This window comes from Aethalodelphis obliquidens, unplaced genomic scaffold, assembly GCF_003676395.1.
Source record: "Aethalodelphis obliquidens isolate GAN/ISIS:26980383/991018 unplaced genomic scaffold, ASM367639v1 scaffold44, whole genome shotgun sequence".
Lineage (NCBI taxonomy): Eukaryota > Metazoa > Chordata > Mammalia > Artiodactyla > Delphinidae > Aethalodelphis > Aethalodelphis obliquidens.
This window is the reverse complement of record NW_020837988.1, coordinates 11,891,086-11,905,636: the sequence shown is the minus strand read 5'-3', so window position 1 is coordinate 11,905,636 and position 14,551 is coordinate 11,891,086. Positions and strand designations below refer to the sequence as shown.

The window sequence follows — 14,551 nt, the reverse complement described above, 5'->3', positions numbered from 1 at the left end:
CTGGGAGACAGAGGGCAGCTGACATCTTAGCAGAAGGAGGCAGACGATACACGACCCAACAGATCGGTGTATTCCTACTGCAACGTGAGGTTCTGTTGAGGGCTGTGAAGAAAATACAGCAGGTGAGGAGATAGAGTGAAGAATGTGGCTACTGTAGATAGTTTCTTCTTAAAGTCCTGGCTGTTCCCAGACCTTGCCCAACCCTCCCCGCAGAACTCCCACTGCCTTGAATTGGGTGTTTCTCTCTCAGTTTTTCATACTTCTGTTAAACGAATGTAGGAATGATTCATGATATCCACGGCATGTTCTTTTTTTTTCTTTTTTTATTGAAGTATAGTTGATTTACAATTCCGTGGCATGTTCTTAACGCACCGGGTCTGATATATCTGCTCTTCTGCTCAGCAATGTGCTTTCGGGCTGCGTTTATGCTGACCCAGGTGGCTCTGGTTTGTTTATTTGAAAAGAAATTTATTTTTGAAGTATAGTTGGTTTACAGCGTTGTGCTAGTTTCAGGTGTACAGCAAAGTGATTCAGTTATATGCTTTTTCAGATTCCTTTCCATTGTAAGTTATTACAAGATACTGAATATAGCTCCCTGTGCTATGCAGGAGGCCCTCGTTGTTTCTTTTATATAGTGCCTTTTCTATGGGTGGTACTGTTGGCCCCAAACTCCTAATGTAACCCTTACCACCCTGATCCCTTGATTATTTAACTGCATGATATTCCAGCGTCCAGGGAAAACCCACCTGCTTTGTTCATGTTTCTGTTGTGGTACGCGGGCCTCTCACTGCTGTGGCCCCTCCCGTTGCGGAGCACAGGCTCCGCACGCGCCTTCTCAGCGGCCATGGCTCACGGGCCCAGCCGCTCCGCGGCACGCGGGATCCTCCCGGACCGGGGCATCGGCAGGCGGACTCTCAACCACTGCGCCACCAGGGAAGCCCCTCCCTGTTCCTCTTTTCCTTTCTTGTTTTGACCATGACAATAGAGCTGCAAGGAACATTTCGGGACAAGCCTTTGGTGCATGCAGGGGGCAGGGTCTCTCCCGGGGAGGGGTGCTGTGAACTGCTGTGCTATCAGGGGGTGCACATCTTCACATCTTCAGCCTCACTAGATATTGACCAATTGTTTTTGGAAATGATGAGCCCATTCACGGTCCCAGCAGCAGGGTTTAAGAGTTCCCGTACATACACTCACTAACACCGTATTTTATTTTCAAATGCACATATGTATTAATTTCATAGCATGTGTTAAAAGTCAGGTTTACTGAGACATGATATACTCTTGAAAAATGTACAATTGAATGAGTTTCGACAAATATATAGTCATGTAACCACCACAGACAAGATACAGAACATTTTTGTTGCCCCCAAATTCCCTCAGGACCCCGTGTAGTCTGTCCTCCCCCCGCAGGCCCCTGGCCATCACCCACCTGATTTCTCTGCCTATAGATCTGCCTTTCCCAGAATACATACAAATGGATTATGTAGCCTTTTGTACCTGGCTTCTCACTTACTGCGAAGCTTCTGAGATCCATCCGTGATGCAGCTTGTAATAATGGTTCCTTCTGTTGATTGCTGAGTCCTGCTCCCCCGGATGGGTGGCCCGAGGTTTGGTGGTTCGTCCAGTTGGTGGACATTTGGGCTGTTCCCAGCTTTTGGCATAGTGAACGCTTCTGCTCTGAACAGTTGTGTGCAGATCTTTGTGTGGACACGTGTTTTCCTTTCTCCTGAGGAAACACCTCGGAGTGGGACTGTGGTTCCCAGGCCCTTGACCAAGCTCTTGTTCTGAGCAGCTGCACCGTCCTGCGTCCCCCCTCCCCGCCTCGATCCCTCGGCTCTCTCGGGATCTTCAGGATTTTTGGTTGTTGATTCTGATTTTTTAGCCATTCCACTACATTTATAGTGGTATCTCATTGTGGTTTTGGTTTGCATTTCCCCAAAAACTAATGATGGTCAACATCTCTTCATGTGATTCTTTGCTGTCTGTATGTCTTCTTTTATGAATCACCTGTTCAAATCTATTGCTGATTAAAAACTGGCTTTTTAGGGCTTCCCTGGTGGCGCAGTGGTTGAGAGTCCGCCTGCCAATGCAGGGGACGCGGGTTCGTGCCCCGGTCCGGGAAGATCCCACATGCCGTGGAGCGGCTGGGCCCGTGAGCCATGGCCGCTGAGCCTGCGCGTCCAGAACCTGTGCTCTGCAACCGGAGAGGCCACAACAGTGAGAGGCCCACGTACTGCAAAAAAAAAAAAAAAAAAAAAAATTGGCTTTTCAAAAAATTACTTATACATTCCAATACAAGACCTTCACCAGATACATGTTTTGTAAATATTTTCTCCCGTTCAATGGCTTGCTCTCCTACTTTCTTTTTTTTTTAATTTTATAAATTTTTTACTTATTTATATTTGGCTACGTTGGGTCTTTGCTGCTGTGCATGGGCTTTCTCTAGTTGCGGCGAGTGGGGGCTACTCATTGCAGTGCGCAGGCTTCTCATTGCGGTGGCTTCTCTTCTTGTGGAGCATGGGCTCTAGGCACACGGGCTCAGTAGTTGTGGCACGTGGGCTCAGTAGTTGTGGCTTGCGAGCTCTAGAGCGCAGGCTCAGTAGTTGTGGTGCACGGGCTTAGTTGCTCCGTGGCATGTGGGATCTTCCTGGACCAGGGCTCGAACCCGTGTCCCCTGCATTGGCAGGCAGATTCTTAACCACTGCACCACCAGGGAAGTCACTCTCCTACTTTCTTTATTTATTCTTTTTTTTTTTTTCTGCACGCGGGCCCCCCACTGCTGTGGCCTCTCCCGCCACGGAGCACAGGCTGCGGACGCGCAGGCTCAGCAGCCATGGCTCACGGGCCCAGCCGCTCCGCGGCATGTGGGATCTTCCCGGACCGGGGCATGAACCTGCGTCCCCTGCACCGGCAGGCGGACTCCCAACCACTGCGCCACCAGGGAAGCCCAGATGTCTTTTCTTTTTTATGAGATTATCTTGTGATTTGTCTTTCTTAGTCTATTGCTGTGCTGAATTATACTGATTTTCAAATGTTTACCAACCTTGCATTCCTGGGATACATTTCACTTGGTCAAAAATATTATTCTTTTTATATATTTCTGGGTTAGATTTGCTAACATTTTATTAAGGATTTTTGCATCTGTGTTCATTAAGGATTTTAGTGTGTAATTTTATTTTCTTGTAATAAAGTTGTCTGGCTTTGGTATCAGGATGATACTGGCCTCATAAAATGAGCTGGAAAGTACTCCTTCCTCTTCTGTTTTCTGGAAGTCTGTATAAAATTGGCATTATTACTTCCTTAGATGTTGGTGGAATTCACTGGTGAAGCATCTGGGCCTGGAGCTGTCTTTTTGTAGGAAGGCTTTTAACTACACATTCAATTTTTAAAATAGACATAATGCTATTTCCCTAGATATTGGCCCATTGCTATTTGAAATTATTATGCCGATTTTTAGTACCACTAGCAGGATTTAAGGGTTTCTGCTGTGGGAATTCCCTGGTGGTCTAGTGGTTAGGACTCTACCCTTTCGGGATCTCAGTTCCCTGACCAGGGATTGAACCCAAGCTACAGCCGTGAAAACCCGGTATCCTAACTACTAGGCCACCAGGGAACTCTCAGTATTTTCTTAAAGTAAAGCAAAAGGGTGCTGGGTCACAGCTGGTGGAATTGTGTCTGGGATGGGGTGGACCCTTCCTGCTGGGGCAGCTCAGAGCCGAGGTCCCTCCTCCCAGGTGTTCATTGTCATTCCTTCCTGACCAGCCGGCTCCTCCTCCCCTGATCTTGATTTTTTTTTTTTTTTAACATCTTTATTGGGGTATAATTGCTTTACAATGGTGTGTTAGTTTCTGCTTTATAACAAAGTGAATCAGTTATACATATACATATGTTCCCATATCTCTTCCGTCTTGCGTCTCCCTCCCTCCCACCCTCCCTATCCCACCCCTCCAGGCGGTCACAAAGAAACTCCTGCAGGTGGCCTTCACTGGCCCTGCTGCTCTCAGGCCTCAGCAGCCTTCCTGGGCTCCACTGCCATGGTCCTGGCTGGTCACTACTGAGCCCCACTCCAAGCGCATCCGCTCACACAACCACGAGCCCCACCCCATCCGGCTAAGACTGCCCCTCACGCGGGCCTCCTCTGCCTCTTGGACGCCATGGCCACTCTCCTGCTGACAGGGACCCCCCACCCCGCCACCAAACTCCCCTCCAGCCTCCATCTGTGTCTTCAAGATAAACTGAGGCTCTGGTGGCCACTGTGCACATGGGCCGTGCCCAGACCCCACCCCCAGAGGGCAGGTGGCGTGCTCAAAGGTGTTGGGGAGCCGGGGACAGGGAGAGGCCAGGCCCCCCATGACCAGCCACAGCGATCCCCAAGTCTAGACAGCCTCTGGGGCACCCAGGACCTGTCCCCACTCACTGCCCATCTCCTGGGAGCGTCAGCTCACCCGCCAGTGTTTACCCGGCTCCTCCGCAGATCAGGCTCAGGGCCAGCCCCACCTACACGCCCTCTGAATTCTCCCAACCAGTGGGTGGTGAGGGGGCATCTGGCCTCTTTCAGAAAAGGTAAACGGAAGAACTCAAGCCTGCCGAGGACCCTTAGCCGAGGGTGGGGGTGGTGGAAGCCCAGAGCCCACGTCTTGACCAAATGGGACACTGGGCCTGGAAACCAGTCTCTGTGCAGGGCTGGGGTCCCCACTTCCATTTTATAGATGGGGAGCCCGAGGCTCTGGAGGTGAAGTGGCCGGTCCAGGGCCTTCAGCCCCCTGCAGCCTGTCCTGGGGAGGGGCCCTGGTCCCGGCTTGCACAAAGCAGGGCTGGACTGAGGGGTGCAGCATCCTCCCCCCACGGCCGTCGTTCTCTCCCCGAGTGACCCCCACCCTCTGAGTCCTGGCCTCTTGTCTCGCCAGCTGCCTCTCGCCCTGAGCCACCATCAAGGTTGTTAGGCTGAGCAACGTCACATTAGGTGGCATCCAGCGCGGCTCAATCAAAACAAGCCACGTAGAGGGACGGCAGCAGCAGGAAGGGGCCCGAGGGCCACCAGCCTGGATGGGGCCAGGCTTGGGTCAGCGACAAGCAGCGGGCTTGGGGGCTGGGCAGCATTGCCCGGGAGGCCAGGGGACAGGTGGACAGGTGGTGCTTGGGCACAGAGGGGCAGTATGGCAGGCGGCCCCTGACCCAGGAGCTCAGGGTGATGGGGGCAGACAAGCCCAGGCCCCCATCTGGGATATCAGGGCAGGATGCGGAGCACAGGTGAGGTGGGAGCAGAAGAGGCACGGCCCCCAGGGCTCCTGAAGAATGAGCCAGGCCAGATGGGACCAGGGAGCGGGGGTGTGTGACAAGGAGGCTGGGAAGGACAGGGAGGGGTCCCTCAAGGCTGGGGGCCAGGATGTAGGCAGTTAAGCCTGGAATTTTGCTTGAGTCGGACTTGCCCAGAAGCACAAGCACATATGGGTTGTTCTCACTTCTTCCCACCATATCGTGTCCTTACAACCTTCGATGGCTCCCCTGTGCCCCCAGGACTGAGTCTTCTCCCAGTGATGCACAGACGGCCCACAGGCTGGCCTGGCTGGCTTTCGTCAACTGGCTTGCCCTGTTCTTTTTTTTTTTTTTTTTCCCCTGTTCTTGTGTCACCCACTCCTCCGGCCGGCCCCAGAGCTCACTTGTGCCTGCCCATCTGTGCCACGGACTTCCTGCAGAAAAATCTGATGGCTTCTCTGAGTGATGGATTCAAACCCTGAGAAGTGGGAATTGGTGGAACCCTGGGGCAAGGAAGCTGGGGTTTACCCACAATTCCCATCCCTCAGGGGCCGCTGGTGATAGGGTTGTGACGGCTGCTCGCCTGGAGTGGACTGGCCTAGGCAAGCTTTGTCTCTGGCGTTGGAGAGATATGGGGGCAACAGAAATTTTAAGGATCAGACATTGACCAGCCTGAGGCCTTGAAGAAAGTTCAGGTCATCCAGTAGCAATTCAGGGCTGCAGTGAGAGCCAGGGGCCCCTGTTACCAGCTGAATTGCATCCCCCCTAAAATGTGTATGTTGAAGTCCTAAACCCTAGCACCTTGTGATGAGACTGCATTTAGAGATAGGGCTTTTACAGAAGTAATTAAGGTAAAATGAGGCCATTAGAGTGTGCACTAATCCAATCTGACTGATGTCCTTATAAGAAGAGGAGATTAGGACACAGACACACACAGAGAGACGACCATGTAAGGACACAGGGAGAAGGCGACACACCCAGGAGAGTCCTCAGGAGGAGCCAGCCTGCTGACGCCTTGATCTCAGGCATCCAGCGTCAGGACTGTGAGTTGATAAGACGCTGTAGTTTAAGCCACCCAGGCTGTGTACCCGCTGTGGCAGCCCCAAGACATTCACACAGCCACCATGCAGCACGTGGAGTCACAGCCCCTAAAGCTGGAGGGCAGGTTTGCTGGAAGTTGGGCCAAAGACTCGATCCTGGGGTGGTGGGGAAAAGGAAAGGATGGTTGTGCTTCGCCATCTCCTGGGCCAATGTCAAGATCCATAGTAGAGGGTGGACCCCATGACCCAGACGGGGTATCAGGGTGGAAGCCCCCAGCCCCGGAACTCAGATCCCCCCGAAACTGCTGGCAGCAGAAGTGGCCACAAACCTGGTTGGAGGAGACCAGCCTCCTGCTGCCCGGGCTGTGCAGACCTCACCTGAGGCAGATGTCCTTTCCAAGATCTGCCCGCCTCCCCTCCAGGCCCCTGACAAGTCATGACGGGTGACTCTCTTGTGACCTGACTGTGGGCGGCGATGGCTTATTCTCCAGGTAGCTGTGGCCAAGCAGGCTTGCACCCGCAGGACCCCGGAGAAGGGACAGTGGATATTCAGGATCTGGAGTGGGGAGTGGAACTGGGCTGGGGAGGGGGGAGTTATTGATGTGGGGCGTTTTCCAAATCCTGGCAAAGATGCCTGAAATCTGTCCTCACATGCTGCTGGAATGGCTCCTGGGAGTTTGGGGATGACAGAGGCTGGGGAAACGAGGAGGGCTGGGCGGTGTATTTGCAAGAGAACCTGCAGCTGATGGAGAAAGCCCTGGGAGGGAGCTTCCAGGCCCCCATGGCTGTCACATCCTTAGGTCCTTGCTGGTTGCTGGCTGGACACAGCGGCTCCTTCCTTGGGGCCTGAGCAAGATGGCAGCCACAGTCTTTAATCTCCAATCTCACAAGGGATGTCCCGTCACTTTGTCACCTTCTATTTGTCAGAGGCAAGTCACTGAGTCCAGTCTGCACTCAGGGGAGAGGACTTCATGAGGGCATGGATGCCGGGGGAGGGTCCTGGGGCAGCTTAGAGGAGCCCCCTCAGGGAGTGGGGGTGGGCAGCCGGTGACGGCATTGCTTCACTTTTATCCCCTAAAAAGGTCAAGGGTGGGTGACCCCTCCCTGACACTCCAGACCAAGCCTGGACTCAGGAGAGAGGAGACCACTCAGATCTCTCCAGCGCTGCACATGAGGGTCTGAGCTGACCCTGAATCCAAGACACCAAGGTACTATGAGGCCTCTGTGTTAGGTGGGGGATTCCAGAGTCTTAAAGACTTAAGACACAGGCACCTCAAAAAGTTAGACGTGGAATCACCATGTGATCCAGCAAGTCCACTCCTGGGTATATTCCCAAAAGAACTGAATACAGGGGCTCGGACAGATATTTGTACGTTCACGTTCATAGCATCACTATTCACAACAGCCAAAAGGTGGAAACAACCCAAGTGTCCATGGATGGATGAATGGATAAACAAAATGTGGTCCATCCAGGTAAAGAAATATTATTCAGTCTTACAAAGGAAGGCAATTCTGATACCTGCTGCAACACGGATGAACCTTGAGGACATGATGTTCAGTGAAATCAGCCAGTGACTAAAGAACGATCCTGTAGGATCCACTAGTATGAGGGACCCAGCGTAGTCGGATTCACAAAGACAGAAAGCAGAATGGAGGTTGCCAGGGGCTGGGGAGGGGGTTGATGGGGAGTTAGTGTTTAATGGGGACAGAGTTTCACTTGAGGAAGATGAAAAGCGTCATCTGGAGATGGTGGTGGCGGCTGCACAACCATATGAATAGGCTTAATACCACTGAACTGTACACCTGAAGTGGTGAATTTTATTATATATAATTTATTACATTTACTATATATCTATATTATGTGTTAGATTTTATTGTATTTTACCGCAATAAAAAATTTTGAAGTCTTAAGATGCAGGGGGTGGTGCCCATCATACCCACTGTTTAATTCCTGGGCACGACCGCTGCCAGCACCCGCGGAATCACGGATGAACGTGAGCTCCACCAAGCGGGAGCCTGAGCACAGCGGCCGAGCAGGCTTGCTCCTTCCTCAGCCTCCGCTGCGTCTTGCAGACACCACCTGGGGAGCGTGCTCCCCTGTGTGTCCTCATCAGAGGGGAAGCGGCACGTTCCCCTGAAGCGGGCTCACCGCTGCCCCAGGGCCCTGTCTCTGCTCCTGCCGCTGCCGACTCTAATACTTGGAAACAGGGAAGATGTTTCTGGTTGTGAGTTGCTGGAAACTCAACTAACTGGCTGGAAGGATAAATGGATGGGAAGACAAAATGCTTTAGGGTCCAAGCTGACCCTGACCCTGACCGGGGCCTGGTGGACCCCCTGGAGGGGACGGCCTGCAGAGCCCACAGTGACCAGGCCTCCAGGGGTGACGGGTTCTGGGGCTGAGCCTGGACATCAGGACCTGTTGTGGGAAGTGGCCCCCCCCAGGGTGCAGGGTGTTCCTAGAGAACTAATCACTGCTGCTAGGCGTGACCCCTGCAGTGGCCCTGGGTGGCAGTGTAAGCAATGATGGCTGGTCCTCCAATTCCCCTCACTGGGGGTTCTCAGTGTTGGGTGCTGGGAGAGAGGGAGCCCCACAGGGGTCCTGGGCTTCCTGGTCACCCTCATAGGGTCTGGAAAATAAAGCTGGGCCCAGTTGGCTTGTGTGAGGAAGGACCTGGTCGCCCACAGGGCAGGAGAGGTGGGTTGGAGGCTGAAGGGCAGGGTGCAAAGACCTGAGGGGGGGCCACCCTGGACACTTGACCAGGCCCCTCTCAGCACCCTTCCACTGCACCCTGCGTCCAGTGCCCCCAGGGCCTGCGGTAATGGCTTCCCTCTGCAGCACCCTCTCCTTCCAGCCTTCCGATGTCCCACCTGAGCCCCACCATCACACCCCCAAAATTATTCACCAAAGGAAGCCAGAGCCTTCTTTCTACACTCTGCCCCACAACCAGCTGGGGTCCTGCCCCTGCTGCAGAATCCCCACTGTCCCCAGCAGGAATGAGAACAGACAGATACTCCTGGTGGGACACACTGGCCACAGGGTCTGGCCTCGCCCCCTTCCATCTTCCCCAGACAGCTCTCAGAGCATACTGAATGGCTCTGTGCTCTCCCCGCAGTCACCCAGCTGGCCCTTCCAGGCCCGATCACAGCATGCTGTGAGCCCTCCTGGGTTGCCCCTGCACCCTGCCTGCCTGCCACGCCCCCATCGTGGGTCTGGCTCTGGTGTCTGCATCCTCTCTCCCATCAGCCCAGTAGCCTGCACTGGGTGCTGGCGATGCTGGTGGACTGTCTGGCCCTGGACCTGGGTCACACCCCTCTCCCCAAGGCTGGCTGAGTTCCGGGAAGGCCACGGGTATGTATGGAGGAAATGTTGCCCCGAAGCCTGAGTTCTCCTACCGCCTGAGCCCGGCCACCCTCTCTCTGAAGCCCCTGGGTTCCACCCTGTGCAGGTGGCTTAGATGGGATCTGGACCCTGGCATTTTGGAGTTTTGTAGTTTCCAGACCGTTCTTGTTCCTGGAAAACATTCCAGCCAACTTTTCCTTTGGTTGCCCCCCTTCACCCTGGAATGCAGCCTGGCATAGGGAAGCCCCCGCCTGGTGGCTGCCAGGCAGCATCCCTGTCACTGGGCCACACACTTTTCCGTCACCACCTCGCCCAGCCCAGCCTGCCCGCACCTCTGGCTCCCAGCCCTCCTGACTGTCAGTGTCACCAGGCTGCCAACCAGCGGCCACTTGGGGAATGTCCAGCTTTCCCTTTGGCAACAGGCCTACTTGGTGGACCCACCCAGGCCCAGCTGCTTCTCCCACCTCTTTCCTCTCTCACTCGCTCACTCATTTGTTCACTCCTTCATTCATTTAGCAAACCACAGGGAGTTCAGCTGAGCCAGGCCCAGGCGGGCTTCATGGCTGGAGGGACGCAGCCAGGGAAAACACTCAGCCCTCCTCCCTTTGGGGCCAACTTTATAGCGGGGACACAGACATGGTGCATATAATTTAAAACAACTGGGCAGGGCTTCCCTGGTGGCGCAGTGGTTAAGAATCATCTGCCTGCCAATGCAGGGACACGGGTTCGAGCCCTGGTCCGGGAAGATCCCACATGCCGCAGAGCAACTAAGCCCGTGCACCACAACTACTGAGCCCGCATGCTACAACTACTGAAGCCCGCGTGCCTAGAGCCCGTGCTGCACAAGGGAAGCCACCGCAGTGAGAAGCCCGCGCACCGCAACAGAGTAGCCCCCGCTCGCTGCAACTAGAGAAAGCCCATGTGCAGCAACGAAGACCCAACGCAACCATTTAAAAAATAAAATAAAATCCGAAAAAAAAATGTACAGTTCAGTGGTTTTTAGTATATTCACAGCCATGCAACCATCACCACAGTTAATTTTTGGAACATTTCATCACTTCAAAAGGAAACCTCCTGGGACTTCCCTGGTGGTCCCGTGGTTAAGACTCTGCACTTCCACTGCAAGGGGCACGGGTTTGATCCCTGGTCGGGCAACTAAGATCCCACATGCCGCGAGGTGCAGCCAAAGACTTAAAAAAAAAGAAAACCTCCTGCCTTCTAGCCCGCAGCCCTCCAGCCCTCCCTCCCCAGCCCTAAGCAAGCGCTAATACACTTTCTGTCTCTATGAGTTTGCCTGTTCTAGGGAACCTCAGGTAGTGGGATCATGCATTATTTGTCCTTCTGTGTCTGGCTCTTTTCACTGAGCTTAATGTCTTCAAGGTGCATCCGTGTTGTAGCAGGTGTGAGGCCCTCATTCCTTTTAAAGGCTGAGTAGGAGCCCATTGAATGGTGGATCACAATTTGTTTATCCCTTCATACACAGATGGACATTTGGGTTGTTTCCACCTTTTGGGGACTGAGTAAGGCTGCTGTGAACACCCGTGTACAGCTTTTCACGTAGACACATGTTTTCATTTCTCTTGGGAATAAACCTAGGAGAAGAATTGTTAGGTCATATGGTAACTCTATGTTTAATTGTGTGATGGACTGCCAGCCCAGGAAATCCTTTAGTATCCACACCTGACCCAGTCATTGCCTTAATTAAGGCCCTCTAACTGCTCCTGACCGCATAGCCCAGGCCCTGTCAGCCCGCCCTCCGCCCTCCGCCCTCCGCCCTCCGCCCACAGGCTTCCATCCTGGGACTCAGGCCCCGAGCTCCCGCCCACCGCAGGGGTTTAGCGACTGGTCGGTTCTCCTCCTGGAGCTCTCCTGCCTCCCTCCCGCCTTTCTTCAGGTCTCAGACCCAGGCAGGCTCCGGAACTCCTTTCTTGTTTTGCTTCCATGGTGTTTGTGCAATTAGTTAATTAGAATCCAGGTCTGGACGCCCCAGGAGGGCAAGTACTCTGTGTTTTAAAGCACGTAATAGATGTTTCAAATCATTTGGTGGAAGAAGAAATTCTCTGAGCAGAAGGGGATCCAGAGCTGTTTTAATTTCTTTTTCTCTTTCTTTCCTTTTTGTTTGTTTTAATTTCTAAACGGGGTTGCGATGGGCCCACTCTCTTTTGCCTACACAGCAGTCTCCGGTCTCTCCCCACTTTTCTGGTGAGAGTATCTTGGTTTCCCTTTGGGGATTCTCTCCCCACTCAGTCTGGGGGAAGCTGGAAACCCAGGCTTCGCGGGCCAGCCTGTCCTTAGCAGCTGAAGTTGATTCAGGCAGGCAAATGGCTGAGGTGGGGGCAGTGAGAGGTCATGCAGGTCTTTGCTGTCCCCTTCTCCATGGGGAATCCAAGCTGGCAGAATGTGGACAGGATTTGAGGAGAGGCTGCCTGGGAATGAAGCCATGTGCAGGAAAGCAGGACTGAGACAGGAAAAGAGAAATGGATGAAGCACCTGGATTGAGCCATGCCGGAAGCCCAGGTGAGCCAATACATTCCCTCATGCACAAGTCGGTTTGAACTGGGTTTCTGTACCATGTAATCAAAAGATTCCTGATTAATGCAGGGTGTACAGCCCAGAAAAGGTTTGCAGTGTTAGCCCATTTTCCTATCAGGTGGTTTTTTCTTAGTACAGTAATTTGTAAGAGCAATTAGTATATTAGGAACTTTTTATTGTATACTTTGCAAATGTTTTCTCTGGTCTGTTGTGTGCATGTTTGTGTGTGTATTTCTTGTATTTTTTTTTTTTTTTTGACCACACTACGTGGCCTGCGGGAACCCAGTTTCCCTACCAGGGATTGAACCCACGTCTGCACAGTGGAAGCGCAATGTCTCAACCACTGGACCGCCAGGGAAGTCCCATGTGTGTGTATTTCTTTATAGAATCTTTTGCCATGCATAATTCCAAAATTTGTTATATAATCAAATGTCTCTCTCCTCCTATAATTGATGGGTGTTAATTTTACTATATCGTTTGAAGACAATGCCCTTTATCAGATCAAGAAGTTGTTCTTCTACTCCTAGGTTGCCAGGCGATTTTTTTAAAATCACAAATGAGTATTAGATTGTCTCAGATCCTCCTTCTGCAACTATTGAGGTGATCATGGATTTTTTTTCTCCTTTAACCTGTATCGGGAAGTACATTCATCAGTTTCCTGACATTGAAATCCTGCTCTAAGCCCAGCATGATCAGAGGTCTAACATTTTTATATACAGCTGACTTCAGTTTATTAACAGTTTCTTTAGGCTTGCTGCATTTATGATGAGAAATTAGATTGGTCTTTTCATTTTCATTCTGGAGTTGAGATCATGCTAGCCTTCTGTGAAGTTTTTAAGATAACGATTTTTTTTTTTTAAGATAGCGATTTTTCTGCTCCATGAATGCTTAGTAAAAATTCACCTGTGAAACCAGCTAGATCTGGTGTGCCTGTGTGAATTTTGGTAATACATATTGTGGCTATAACCGAAGACCCTGCAAATGAGAACAAGCGGGGCTGTGTTCTCAGCTTGCTGTAGCAGGGAGACAGCCCCATCACTTGCATGTTGGCAGAGACTCAAAGGCAGGCAGAGGAGGGGCCAGCTTCATAGTGAAAGGGGGGCTCAGGTGCGCCCCGAGTGGGCTCGGGGAAGCTGTGGGCGGCCAACTGAAGGTGCTGCAACCTGTGTGGTTGCTTAGGGGAGCCTACTTGGCTTTCTCTGATTGGTCCTGAGCTGGAAGCGGAGGCAGAAATTAGGGAAGCTGGCAGGTGTTGGCCAAGTCCTGGCCGTTTGGGGCCGGCCAAGTTCTGCTGGCGTATCTAGTAGCCATTGTCCCAGTGTACATTCAGCCTCTGTGTTTTTCTAGAGTCTTACCCATTTCTTCTTCCCTTTCAAATGTACTGGTATCAAGTTGTTTGTAGGATTCACTAATAATTTCAATCTCTAATATTTCTTTTGTACGTTTTCTCTTGTTGCAGATTTGTGTCTTTTCTCATTGTCCTTGTTGGACGTGTTAGTGGTGTGATGATTTGACACATCTTTTTATTTTATTTTATTATTTTTATTTTATTTTTGGCTGCGTTAGGTCTTTGTTGCTGAGTGCGGGCCTTCTCTAGTTGCAGTGAGCAGGGGCTACTCTTCATTGCGGTGCGCAGGCTTCTCATTGCGGTGGCTTCTCTTGTTGCAGAGCATGGGCTCTAGGCACGCGGGCTTCAGTAGTTGTGGATTGCGGGCCCTAGAGCACAGGCTAACTAGTTGTGGCGCACGGGCTTAGTTGCTCTGCGGCATGTGGGATCTTCCCGGACCAGGGCTCGAACCCGTGTCCCCTGCACTGGCAGGCAGATTCTTAGCCACTGCGCCACCAGGGAAGCCCTGACACATCTTTTTAAAGTACCAGTTTTGAGTTATTGTTAGTCAATTTCTATTTCATTCGTTTCTGTTCTTATCTTTGGTACTTTCTTCTGCTCTCTCTGGGATTTACTCCGTTCTTTTTGTAATTGCTTGAGTTGAATGCTTAGATACTTTTTTTTTTAACATAGTTTTGTGATAAATGCATTTAAGGCTATAAGCTTCCCTTCAGTGTTGCAACTTTCGATGTGTCATATTTTCGTTGTTGGGCAATTCTAAATTTTTCATAATTTCTGTTGTGATTGTCTCTTCAGCAGCTGTTACTTAGGAGTGCACATTTTAGTTTCTAAGAATATGGCATTCTTAAAAAAAACCAAAAACAACTTTCTTTTTACCCTAAAAAGAAAAATTTAGTTCTAGGAGGTTTTTTGTTTTGTTTTGTTGTTTTCTTTTGTAGCATCCTTGGGATTTTCTACATAGACAGTCATATCATCCGAAATAGGGGCAGTTTTAGTTCTTCCTTCTCATGTATGGCTGCCTTTTATTTTATTTTC

General features: G+C 51.6%; 1 long non-coding RNA gene across 2 annotated transcripts in view; it reads left to right on the top strand.

The window, feature by feature from the left end:
* The window catches only part of LOC113606567 (uncharacterized), a 32,912-nt gene that overhangs the window by 5,056 nt on the left and 13,305 nt on the right, over positions 1 to 14,551 (top strand). Inside the window, exon 1 of one of the 2 annotated variants that reach the window (XR_003427608.1) lies at positions 12,136 to 12,153. The exons of the other annotated variant lie outside the window; for it this stretch is intronic. This is a non-coding gene — a long non-coding RNA (uncharacterized LOC113606567). Of the gene's footprint in view, positions 1 to 12,135; positions 12,154 to 14,551 lie in introns of those variants that run through there. 2 annotated transcript variants of the gene reach the window in all.